This window comes from Ixodes scapularis, unplaced genomic scaffold (assembly GCF_016920785.2).
Source record: "Ixodes scapularis isolate PalLabHiFi unplaced genomic scaffold, ASM1692078v2 ptg000854l_1__unscaffolded, whole genome shotgun sequence".
Taxonomy (NCBI): domain Eukaryota; kingdom Metazoa; phylum Arthropoda; class Arachnida; order Ixodida; family Ixodidae; genus Ixodes; species Ixodes scapularis.
The window spans coordinates 738,906-750,000 of record NW_024610056.1 but is presented as its reverse complement, the minus strand read 5'-3'; the positions used below and the strand labels follow the sequence as shown (position 1 = coordinate 750,000).

General features: G+C 41.4%; 1 long non-coding RNA gene across 1 annotated transcript in view; it reads left to right on the top strand.

Annotated features, from left to right (window-relative positions):
• Positions 1-11,086, top strand: part of LOC120848938 — a 14,018-nt gene extending 2,932 nt beyond the window's left edge. The window contains exons 2-3 of the long non-coding RNA XR_006077142.1: positions 1,850-2,091; positions 10,832-11,086. This is a non-coding gene — a long non-coding RNA (uncharacterized LOC120848938). The remainder of the gene's footprint in view (positions 1-1,849; positions 2,092-10,831) is intronic.
• Positions 11,087-11,095: the final 9 nt, after the last annotated feature.

Below are 11,095 nucleotides of genomic sequence, written 5' to 3'. Positions count from 1 at the left end.
TGCTGTTTTTTTCCTCAAAAACACAGGGTATTCGAGGTAGTGTACTTAATTACCAGACCGCACACGGTTTTCATACCTCACCATATTTAACTTCTAGATATTAAATAACGCAATAGTTCTACATATGTCATGTCTGTACAAAAATATTGAGGTGGGCTAGTTGGATATGCATGATGTAAAAATTAAATAGCGCAAAGGTTAGACAAAGGACAAAGGACAGAACATGTAGACAGGACAAGCGCTAACTCACAACTGGCGTTTTAATAGAAAAGAAGAGAAGGAAGCCTGTAAATGCCTACCGATCCTGACAAAAACGAAAATCCTACGACGGTTCCGCGATAAAACTTCAAGAGAAATCTACGAGGCCTTAACCATCAAAGACAAGGAAGACGCCTGTGTAAGTGCACCTTCAGTGGCTTTAACTGAAAAAGAATTAACTTACCTTCGGTGGCCAACTTGAGGTTGATTCAGCGGGAACTTCTAGTCTTCTCAACTTCTTCTTTCTTTCAGCTACAGCCTTTTCTTAATTTCATTATATTCCCAGGAATTAATTTAGTTACGCAGCTCCCCTTTCTCTCATTTTCTTCTCTTTTCTTTTATTCATTCTTGTATATACCTTTCACTTTCTCCTTTTATTATAAACCTTTTTCTTCCTTTTTTTCTTCCTTTTTCGGCGTATTTCTATGCTGCTTCCTTCTCTTCTTTTCTATTAAAACGCCAGTTGTGAGTTAGCGCTTGTCCTGTCTACATGTTCTGTCCTTTGTCCTTTGTCTAACCTTTGCGCTATTTAATTTTTACGTCTGTACTAAAATTTTAGATGTACATAAAACAATATGTGAACAAAAACAATAAATTTGGAAGCCATTCTTTTATGCAAAGAGCTCGGTAACGAACTTGCCCCTGTTATCTGTCTCCCCGAATCAAAACAAATAAAAAAATAAAAAATTGAATGTTGCGTGTTTAGTCGGCTGCTGCCGACAAATCTCGTCTACTGGTACAATCGCCTCCAAGGCCTTCCATGTTGCTGCTGCTCGACAGAAGCTATATAGTACATTCAGTTCAACATTTCAAATAAACTATGGTTTACTTTGTGTAATAAGACTCAAATCGAGGTAATGTTTTATTTATCTGTTACTAATTCTAAAGTTCTTTGTTTTTTTCAACTGCAATATAGTTTCAAGGTTTACTCGCGGGCGTGCCAGTGCCATTTTTTTTTCGTGCTTCTATTCTTTATTTTTATTTGACATTCTCTACAGCCCCCATCTTATGCAATGTACTTTTTAGAAGGCCCTTAAGGATGTATGACGATAAAAAGAGTCCGACTAAGCAGTTTGGCGTATAAGCCGCACTAGCCAGTAAAACATTGCGTCACTTTTCCTTTCCAATACTTGAAAATAGTGTAGAAGCTGTCACAAAAAAAAAAGTTTTTTTTTTAAAGCAAAAATACACTATGCATCACCTAACAATCAGTCTCCGGCTAAACGTAGTGCTACAGATAACAACCAGATGCCCAAAATTCAGGCCAATCCGATAGGTTATTATAAACTTCTACTTCATTTTCTTAACATTCCAATGGGAAAATGGAGGCCGAAGGAGTTTTCCAATACATGGGGCCGTATGGCATCAGAAACCGAAAACAGGCAAAAATGGGCTTCATTTGCAGTCTTGGTGCACAAGGCTGTTCGTATAGCATTACTCTTTAACTCGTCTATTGGGCACGAGTGCTGCGTCAGTGTTTCGGGCGGGGCTCAATCAGCCAGTCGGAGGTAGCATTCGGGCCCAATAGCCGAGTTAGCACGATCCCAACTGCATGCACAAGATGCTGAAAATGCCACAATTTTCATAACAGATTCTTCTCGTCGACCTCTCACCCCAACCACCGCAAACAGACGGGATACATCGGACCTCGGCCAGCCGTATCACCGTAACTTCAGTGAGTCAGTCAGCATGACCAGCAATCGCGGACAGCAGCGGGAGACGATGACCTCAGCACCATGGGCTATAAAATCTACAGACGACTTCAGACTCCTCAGAGGGCACGCTGGTGATTGCGCCGGCAAGATGCTTAAATTACAATGGTCTTCACTACAGGTTAGTGACACACGATGAATATAAATCGTTCCGTTCTAGCTCTTATTGTATTACAGTAAAACCTCGTTATAACAAAGTTGAAGGAGCGGTCGTAATTATTTCGTTATAACCATTAGTTTGTTATAGCCAATATCCATTTCTTCCCACTATTAGCAAGCAAGGGGAATTACGATTGCTTTGTTATATCCATTAGTTTGTTATATCACATTTTGTTATAACGAGGTTTTACTGTATTGTGCTGCCGTGCCCCATAATGTGCATTTCTATGTTGACCAGTGATTGTTGGCTTGTTTTAAAACTGCTACTTGCATGAATCGTGGAAACAAATCCGGGACCAACTATCCAAGAGTTGTTGCAAAAAAGTACCTGACGGGCACGAAGAGTTTAGTAGAGATCTCAAAGACATCAAGGAAAACCAGACACGATTAGACAGTAACATGCAGGACATGAACAAAGAAAAAATAGATTAAACAAAAAGCGTTTCTAGATATTATGGAAATCAAAAGGGAATGTAGATCAAGTGAGAAAGACTGTAAGGGAAATCAGAACATAAGGTAGAGCAGCAGAAGGGAAGAATGGTTGAAACTGAAAAATACAGTACACGAAATAACATATTAATATTCCGACTGCGGGAAGACGATGGTGAAACCTCTTCAAGGCTAAAGGAGACTGTTGTGAAGGAAATATTTTCTCACAAGTTGGAAGTAAGAGCTACGGCAATTGAACAAATACACAGGATTGGTCAGAAAAAAACAGGGCACATGACGAGTAATTATGAAATTCATGGATTATAATGAGAAGCAAAAGATCCTGAAAAACTGCAAAAAAGTTTAAGGGAAGTAAGCTGAGTGTAAGATTGTGACATTGCAAAACGAAATGTTAAATGTCAGAAGAAGAAAAAACTGGGAAGGTGCAAAAACAAAACAGGGAAAATGGAGATTGTGTTTATTCACCACGACAAGCTAAGAAACAACAACAAAGTGTTAGACTGGGACGTTGGAAGCAATGCAGGTGTCCAGTGCCTCACAAAATGAGACAAGACCGGTAATTACTTTCACATTCAGTTACAAAACCGTGTGAGTTAAAAATGATCACTTTTAATGTTAGAAGCACAGTAAACAAAGCAACATCTTTGGAGGATATGATAATGCTATACAAGACGCATTATCTTATCGAAATTAAAACCTGTTGGCCGACTTAGGTGAACATTGACCATATTATTCCACCTTCTTGTTCGCTCTTGAACTGTGGGTTGAAAGAGGCATTGTTGTGCAAAATTTATTTTTGTAATATATAATTTGTGTTTGTAACTGCCTATTCGAGACTCCAGCTAAACGGACGCCACCAAGCGGCAAAACCGGGAACCAGCCAGACCACGTCGCTCCGCGCCCCTCGCCGTCTCTGGTGGCTTTCGCGGACACGTGTTATGGGCGCGGTGCCAAACAATGTAATTTGACGAAGGTCCGAACATTTCTTAAGTTTGCCCGAGTGTTCATTAGTGTGGTGAAGCCTCAGTAAATTGTTACCTTCCATCACGTGTTTGAAAGCCCGTTTACTCCACAACACACGGTCGCATGTTTTCGATTTCTTGGATGGGGAGGAATCGAGGAAAAACGTTTTGATTTCTTCTCTGTCTCGAACCACATTCAAAGTGACGACTACTTGGTAACTGATAAGTGTTTTTTTTAACAAGACTGTAGAACAGTGGAGTGAGGACGACAGACTAGGTGTTTCACTGGAAGGAACACCGATGTTACAGTCAAGTGAATAGGAAGGTTCGATAGCTGGTTTTCTTGAGTTTGGTTGTGTTCCATTAGCTTCAAGTTTGAGCCAACCGCGCCGGTCGGTGCGTTGGCTATTCGTCTTGGCTGCTTTTCGCCGAAAAAGCCTCTGGACCACACTTAAGGAGATGGGCTGATTTCGCAATCACTTCATTTCGGAAAACCTGCTCGCTGCATGATTAATGAGGGAAATTATCTACATGCTTTCAAAAGGTGGGGGATGCGTCTCGCAAAGTTAGAAGCTGTCACGGCATTATGATCTATCGCGCCTGCAATATTTGTATTATACCCCCGTCGAAGCCATCAACAATATACGTCTACATTGCACAGGTTGACCGGCCACATAAAATACTCATTTTCTCCGTTCAGGATCCGAAGTCGAGTTCAATGCAGGGAGGTTCTGCGTAAATCTTCAACGAAGGCTCTCTTCAGTCTGTCCGCATTCGCCTCCGTGCTGCCGGCTAGAACCATTTGGCTGAGTTTAAGTAGTATCGCTCTGTCTGTCAGTTATACTTTTATTCAGCAGTTCACCTAAAAGCTAGTAAACTAAACTCATAGTTCAACCCGAAGTGTATACTAATATCGCTTTAGTGGGACCATAGTATGTAATATAATGCATAACCCGCTCGTCAAAATGACTTATTGATTGCTACTAAACCACAATTGAAATACGAGTATCAGCTGCTTAGTTGGGCACTAGCGGGTTAAAATGATCCTTGGCTCAAAAAGCACTTTATTAATTTTCGTAATTTTCCTGCAGCCTGTGTTGTTGATCGAGAAGACGACTGGAGCTGTTTTCTAAATGTGGATATCACAAAAGCTTGATTTCGTGGACAGATAAGTCGCATGGTCGAGGCATGCGATTTAGCTGAGGATTGCTCTCCGTGGAACAATTCTGTAGTCATCGCCGCTTTCCTTAGGTTATCAAAACTGATTACAGTCTATTACCGACTCTTCGGAGCCCATACTTTTGGTTTTGAACGAAATCTCCGAAACGAAAGTTTCACATGAGCAGAACAAAAATATCAGGAAAACAAAACTATGCTCTGCAAGTTTATGTGCACCGGCTACAGTCAACCGTCTCAGTTCAGATACCTATAAAATTGGGCATTAAACAAAAGAAAATCTGTTAAATTGAATGCGCCACCCGTTCAGGCAGCCCGGCCGAGCCGACGCGACCTGGACTCAGCCGCCATGTTTGTTTGGTGGTAGCGCCAACTATAGGTCGCTGGAGTCGCGAATAGTGTGCCAAACGCTCCATCCACGTTTTTCGAGGATCTTGATAACTTGTAATTAGTTAGGGAAACATATAAAGAGCAATACTCGACTAATCATACCAGGGGACTTTAACCGTCCCGGTATTGATTGGTTGCGGCTCTCAGTTGGGTCTTTAGAAGTTTGCAAGCGGCGAAATATTGCTTGATATCGCATTTAATTATGGTACCAAACAAGTAGTTCTGGATTGCACGAGAATTACTGACTCAGCAAAACATTCATTCATTTGGTATTTCTGTCAGATAACATAAACAATTATTCCACCACTGTAAATCAAGACATATCAGTTGATCAAATGGTTCCACTAAATATTATGTTACATCGCAGGAAAGAACAGTGCGTTGCTAGAAAATCTTTAATAAAAGATTTTCACAGGGAAAGTGAGGTTGCTATTCTTGAACTCCTCAAGATGCGATGGGATGATTTTACAAATCTTTCCTATACCCACAGGGTGGACATGTGACTTTACTTGAGGAATTTGGTATCATACTGTATTGAAACCTATATTTCGTACATGTGTAAAGCAAATAGCAAAGGATAATCCACGGATTACTTGTAAAAATCAATCGCTACAAGCCTAAGATAAGGTAAATGTGGAAAGCACAAAAAAAAAGAAAAAAAAAAAGAAAAGGAAGTTATTTAAGAGATTACCAGAATAACGAGACCATTACTAAAATAAGAGAAAGAAAGGTTCTTTGTGGTCACTCTACATGACATTCTGAGGAGTTCACGAGCCAGATTCTAGAGGTACGTCAGCAATAAAAAGGAGCAAATTGAACAGATCATTGTAGATAATTGAGTAGTCACGGAATGTAAGGATATTGCAAACAGGTTTTATGTACTTTTTCAATCGGTTATTACGAAGAAAGACAAAAAAAGAAAAAAAGGGTTTCAATTTCTACCAGCACAAGGCTACCTCAGATGGCTCAGCTAGTAATAACGCAGGATGGAATTTTTGATCGATATTGCATCTTGATAAAAAAGGGCTCAACGACCACATAACATCCCCGGAGAATTTATCGGAAGATACGCTGAATGGTTGTGATTCTACCTGGAATATTTTTTTTGAAGAAGTCTCTAGAAACAAGTATTCTTCCTCCTGATTCGTTAAGGGCTAAAATGGTGCCAATATTTAAAAAATGTTGTCGTCTACAAATAAATAATTAACGTCCAGTGCCATTAGGATATGCTGCAAAGTGATGGAGCATGTAGTTGCAAAACATAAAATTAAATTCCTGAAAAACAATGCTTTCCTTTATTTAAAAAAAAAAGGCTTCAGGGCAGGTTTGTCAACAAGGACAGAACTTGTAAAACATTTTCACGATGTTACTTCTGCAATGAATTCGAGACTACAAATTTATGTCATGAGCATAGATTTTGCAAAAGCATTTCATCGTGCTACGCATAACAATTTACTAACAAAACTTAAGATGTTTGCACTAAACTAAAATATTATAAGTTGAATTGAGGCTTGTTCAGGAAATAGATCGCTGGCGGTTGAAGTTCAAGGAGCACTTTCAGACTTAATATAGCTAACTTCAGAGGTGCCACAAGCAGCAGTATTGCTGTTTGTGGCATTGCTGTTTATTTTATATATCAATGATATATCAATGGTAATTAAACCACCAGTACAAATAAATTTAGGGATGATTGTTTGGTTTATTTGCCAATTAAGACATCCGAAGACTAGGCAGCATTAAATGACAGTTTCGACTATATTAAGCAATGGTGCTTCCAATGGCAAATGGAAATTAACTTAAAAAGATCATCATATACCAACATAACTAATGAGAGGGATGTATCTCTGTTTCACTATCACATTGCAAATGTAGAACTGTCATGAACAGAAAATTTCAACTACATAGGGGTGACAATAAGTCACAATTTTACATCGCAAAAAGACATATTCTAAATATCTGCGCAGCTGCATTTTGCAAATTATCCTTACTCAAACGTAAACTTAAAAGTAGCAAGAACATAAAGACCTACAACATACAAAAGTCTAGTACGACCCCGCAACCAAAACCGACATAAGCAGGCTACAGAAAATACGGAATAAGGCAGTGCTTTTTATAACTTCCAGTTACAGATGAACTGCCTCTCTGACAGAAATAATAAATATTTGTGGACTTGAACCCTTAACTGTTCAGAGAAAAATTGCGCAGTTAAAGCTTTTGTTACTCATTTATCATGGAGAAATAAACAAAAATAAACGAAAAAAATTAACCTCACTTACCACGGTTCGTCGCTTGATAGAGGAGCAGCCTTGGAATCGTCATCTACAATTTCTTGAAAAAAAAATGTTTTTAATGTTTTAAGCATTTTTTATGAGTTGTGAATCCAAAGCATAATTGTCGTCCTTCGGCAACCTTAGCTGATATGCGGTGCGCTCACGTAGAGGGACACGGTTCGCTAAGGCCGAGGTTACAGGCGCAGCAGATGTCTCAGGCGGCGCCATGTCCCTTGGGGCCGCCTGGGGGCGACTTGCTAGGAACAGCGTCTCAGCTGAGACTGGGGGAAAGAAAGCACTGTCAAAGCCAGCGGATGAGCTAAGAGGGACTCTTCTCGCGTCTCAAGACGCTCGCGGGCCCTACCATTTACAGTGCTTTCTTTGACAGAGTCTAAGCTGTTCTGGCAAACCGGCAGAGAAGCGGCCGGCTTGCAACAACTGGTTCGAAATTTCACAAAATGCTAATCAGCAAAAAAACAAAACAAAAAAAAAACCACTAGTTAAAGCCAAATGAGATCAGAGACATTGGCTTGCCGATGTACTGCATCTCTGTATTCGGACGATGGAATAGCAATCAAAAAATTGTGGACGATGTTCTAAGGTTTCTCACGCCTTACGCCTCTGGGGAAGTGTCTTTCTTTACTATGACGACTATATTACCGTATTTTCTGGACTATAGTCCAGACTATAGATCCTGTTCATTTTAATGACCCCATGTTCAGTTGTCTATGGCTGTACATCAAAATTTTTCCGGTCAAAATGTCTTCCAGTGTGCTTCAGTTGGAGGAACATTTTTGTAAAATGAAAATGTTAAAAGAGCTGTGAGTACAGGCTTTCTATATGCACATTACTCTGCCAGCCCCATTTACTTGGGCAAGAAAAAAGTTCTCTACTTCACATAAACACATAAAAGAAGCCAATTTCATTCATATGTGACATCTTGCGACTTGAAGTAACCGCAAAAAAATGGTAGCGAGATACACTAGAGCAGTGGTCGGCAACCTTTGGCAGCGGCGGGCCGAGTCGTCACGAAGTTGACACGGAGGGGGCCGGACGGCAAGTCGGAAAGACGGGGGACAAAAAAAAGGCAAAAAAGAAGGCGTTCTCTGCCCCAGTATGGGGATGCCGGACAATGCTACGTGGTAGCGTTCCATTTTCCTGCCTTTTGTGGTGCTTGCTTTTCCGAGTGCTGCTTGGGTCTGTGAGTAAGCTGCAAAGGGAGGGGGAAGGGGGGCTTTTCTGGGGTCGTGCCCGGGGCCGGATAAAACTGCCCCGCGGGCCGTGGGTCCCCTGCACTAGAGGATAATGACCTCTCGGAGATAGTTCGGTACATATGAAATGAATTTCGAGGTTCCTGGGACATTAGTTCGAAGGCGTGCAATATATCGAAATGAGAAGTTCGCTGCATTATAAATGGAAAGTATTGTCAACCTACAGAACCTTCACCTAATTCCCACATTCATGTTAAAAGAAAGGTAACAATTATATTGTAAAATAATTTTGGGATCGAGAATGCCGCAATTCAAGATGATTTTCGACCTGACGGTTCGTACGATTTTTTAATGCGAAAGTATTAAATGGGTCCAATGCAAGGAAGCCGGCGTTGTATGTAGTAGCGGAAAACGGCACCTAAATCGCCATTAGCTGCTACGTGTCATATGGCTCTATAGCAACGGCGTCATCGTAGCTAAGGGGCCAGCCGTACTGCTGGCGGCGCACGGCCTAGGGAACTACCCTATGAAAGGGTGGTAATTTGTCGTATTACACGGAAGTACATCTCCATAAAAATGCGTACAAAATTACTCCGGCTAGGATCTGTTGCCTCCGGGACACTCTGCCGCGTCGTCTGCTGCATAATGCCGCTCATGGCATTTAAAACAACAACAGCAACAGCAACAGCAACAACAACAACAACAACAACAACAACAACAACAACAACAACAACAAGAGCAACAGCAACAGCAAACGCAAACGCAATGCAACACAACACAACAGAAATTACTTTATTCTGTGGAACACACCATAGCACAAATTAATGTAAAATATTCCTTTATTCTCACAATGATGAGTTGCAAGAAATGGTTCCGCAAATAATACACCCCATGGCAATGATTACACAGCATACCTCTCACGATCAAGAAAATTCCTGCACGTGAACTTTCACCGAAAAAGGCACTTTTAGAAAGTGGGAAAACATCAAGTTCGGAAAAATAAAGTTGTTTGTAGTACTTCTTTTCCTGATGCACAGCTCTTATAAAAGAACCATTTAGAGTTTTAGATAAAACTGTAATAGAAAATAAGTGTTCACTGTTGCTACAATACTCAGTGCCTTCCGCAGCTATGCTGGAAATACAGGAAACGCAATTGGAATGCTACCCGATTGAAATCTCATTTCACCGCCTCTTTTAAAGCAGTCATTTTCCTAGTACATGAAACACAGAGCCAACCCCCCCCCCCCCCCACCACGCCCAGCTGCTCTCACACAGCATGCTGAGTGTTGTCTTCGGGGAAACCTGCAACATGCAAACATATTTAAGTCTCTATTTTGCGGTTGCAATGCAAAGGCACATAATTGGCAAGCTTCCTCTCGCGTAAGCCAGCTTAGATACTGCGAGATTTGTTGCCGTGTGCTTGCTGCGTATCTTACAGATGAAAAGTAATTCCTGGCTTTTTAAGGCTATTTACGCAACCAAAAGCGCCACAAAAGCCAAATATCGCCTTTGGGAACGGCTGCAGTTGTTTCATAAAGACTTGCCTTGAATGAAACGCCGCAGATAAAACTAATTGAAGGCAAAATTCCCATGCCTCACACAGCGTCTACCCATTTTTTTTCCCAAGTACCTCCACTCCAGAAGTCTTAATATAACCCCCTTGGTCTGCTCCTTGCAGACCTCGTGCATTCGTACGTGCAACCGCAGCCAATGATGGGGCCAGCTTGGCTGGGTCGTCATCACTCTTTTTTATGCATTCTCTATGGTCCACTTTATATGGCCCCTCTTTGCATTCATGTGCATCAGACACATTTTAGAACAGTTGCTCGCCATATAGAATTTATGCTGCTTCCTGGAAAAAAAGTTTGTCGAACCTCTGCACCTAACCTCTATTACCTAAACCATATACAGATGAAAAATCTACCATGCAGGTGTGTCATTTTTTTAATTTAACAGCCTGTAGTCACGGGGTGCCAGATACAATAAATAGGGTTGATATCATTCCCAAAAGCTTTATTTAGGGGACCATTGTAATGCAAGACATGAGGCCAGGCGCATTGTCGTACTGAAGGAGCACTCTGTGTCAACTTTCAGTCATGTTTTGTCCTTGAATATAGGAATTAGGTTCGTATAGTAACTAACTAGGTTCATAAAGTAAAACATGGTATCGTGCCTCCACCTAGAGTGGGCTTGGCGGCACGATCGAAGCAGGGATGTCTAATCGCCTCCTGTTCTATGTACAGATACTGCTGTGGCAGTCTTTCTACACCAGCAAAGTCGACTGCGGGAATGCAAGACCAGTAGCTGCGGCGTCATGTGCTGTCAACCTGCAGTACGTCCCTGATAATCAAACGCAATCCTGGCACCTGCAAAGTGGGTTTCCCGTCATCGACGACAACAGAACAAGAAAGTATGCGCCGGAAAACCAAGGATCAGCTACTGCGACAGAGGCGTGGCTGCTCTCCAAACTGCCCCTGGAAACGCTGCGGCTTTAGTAGGCTCGGCGG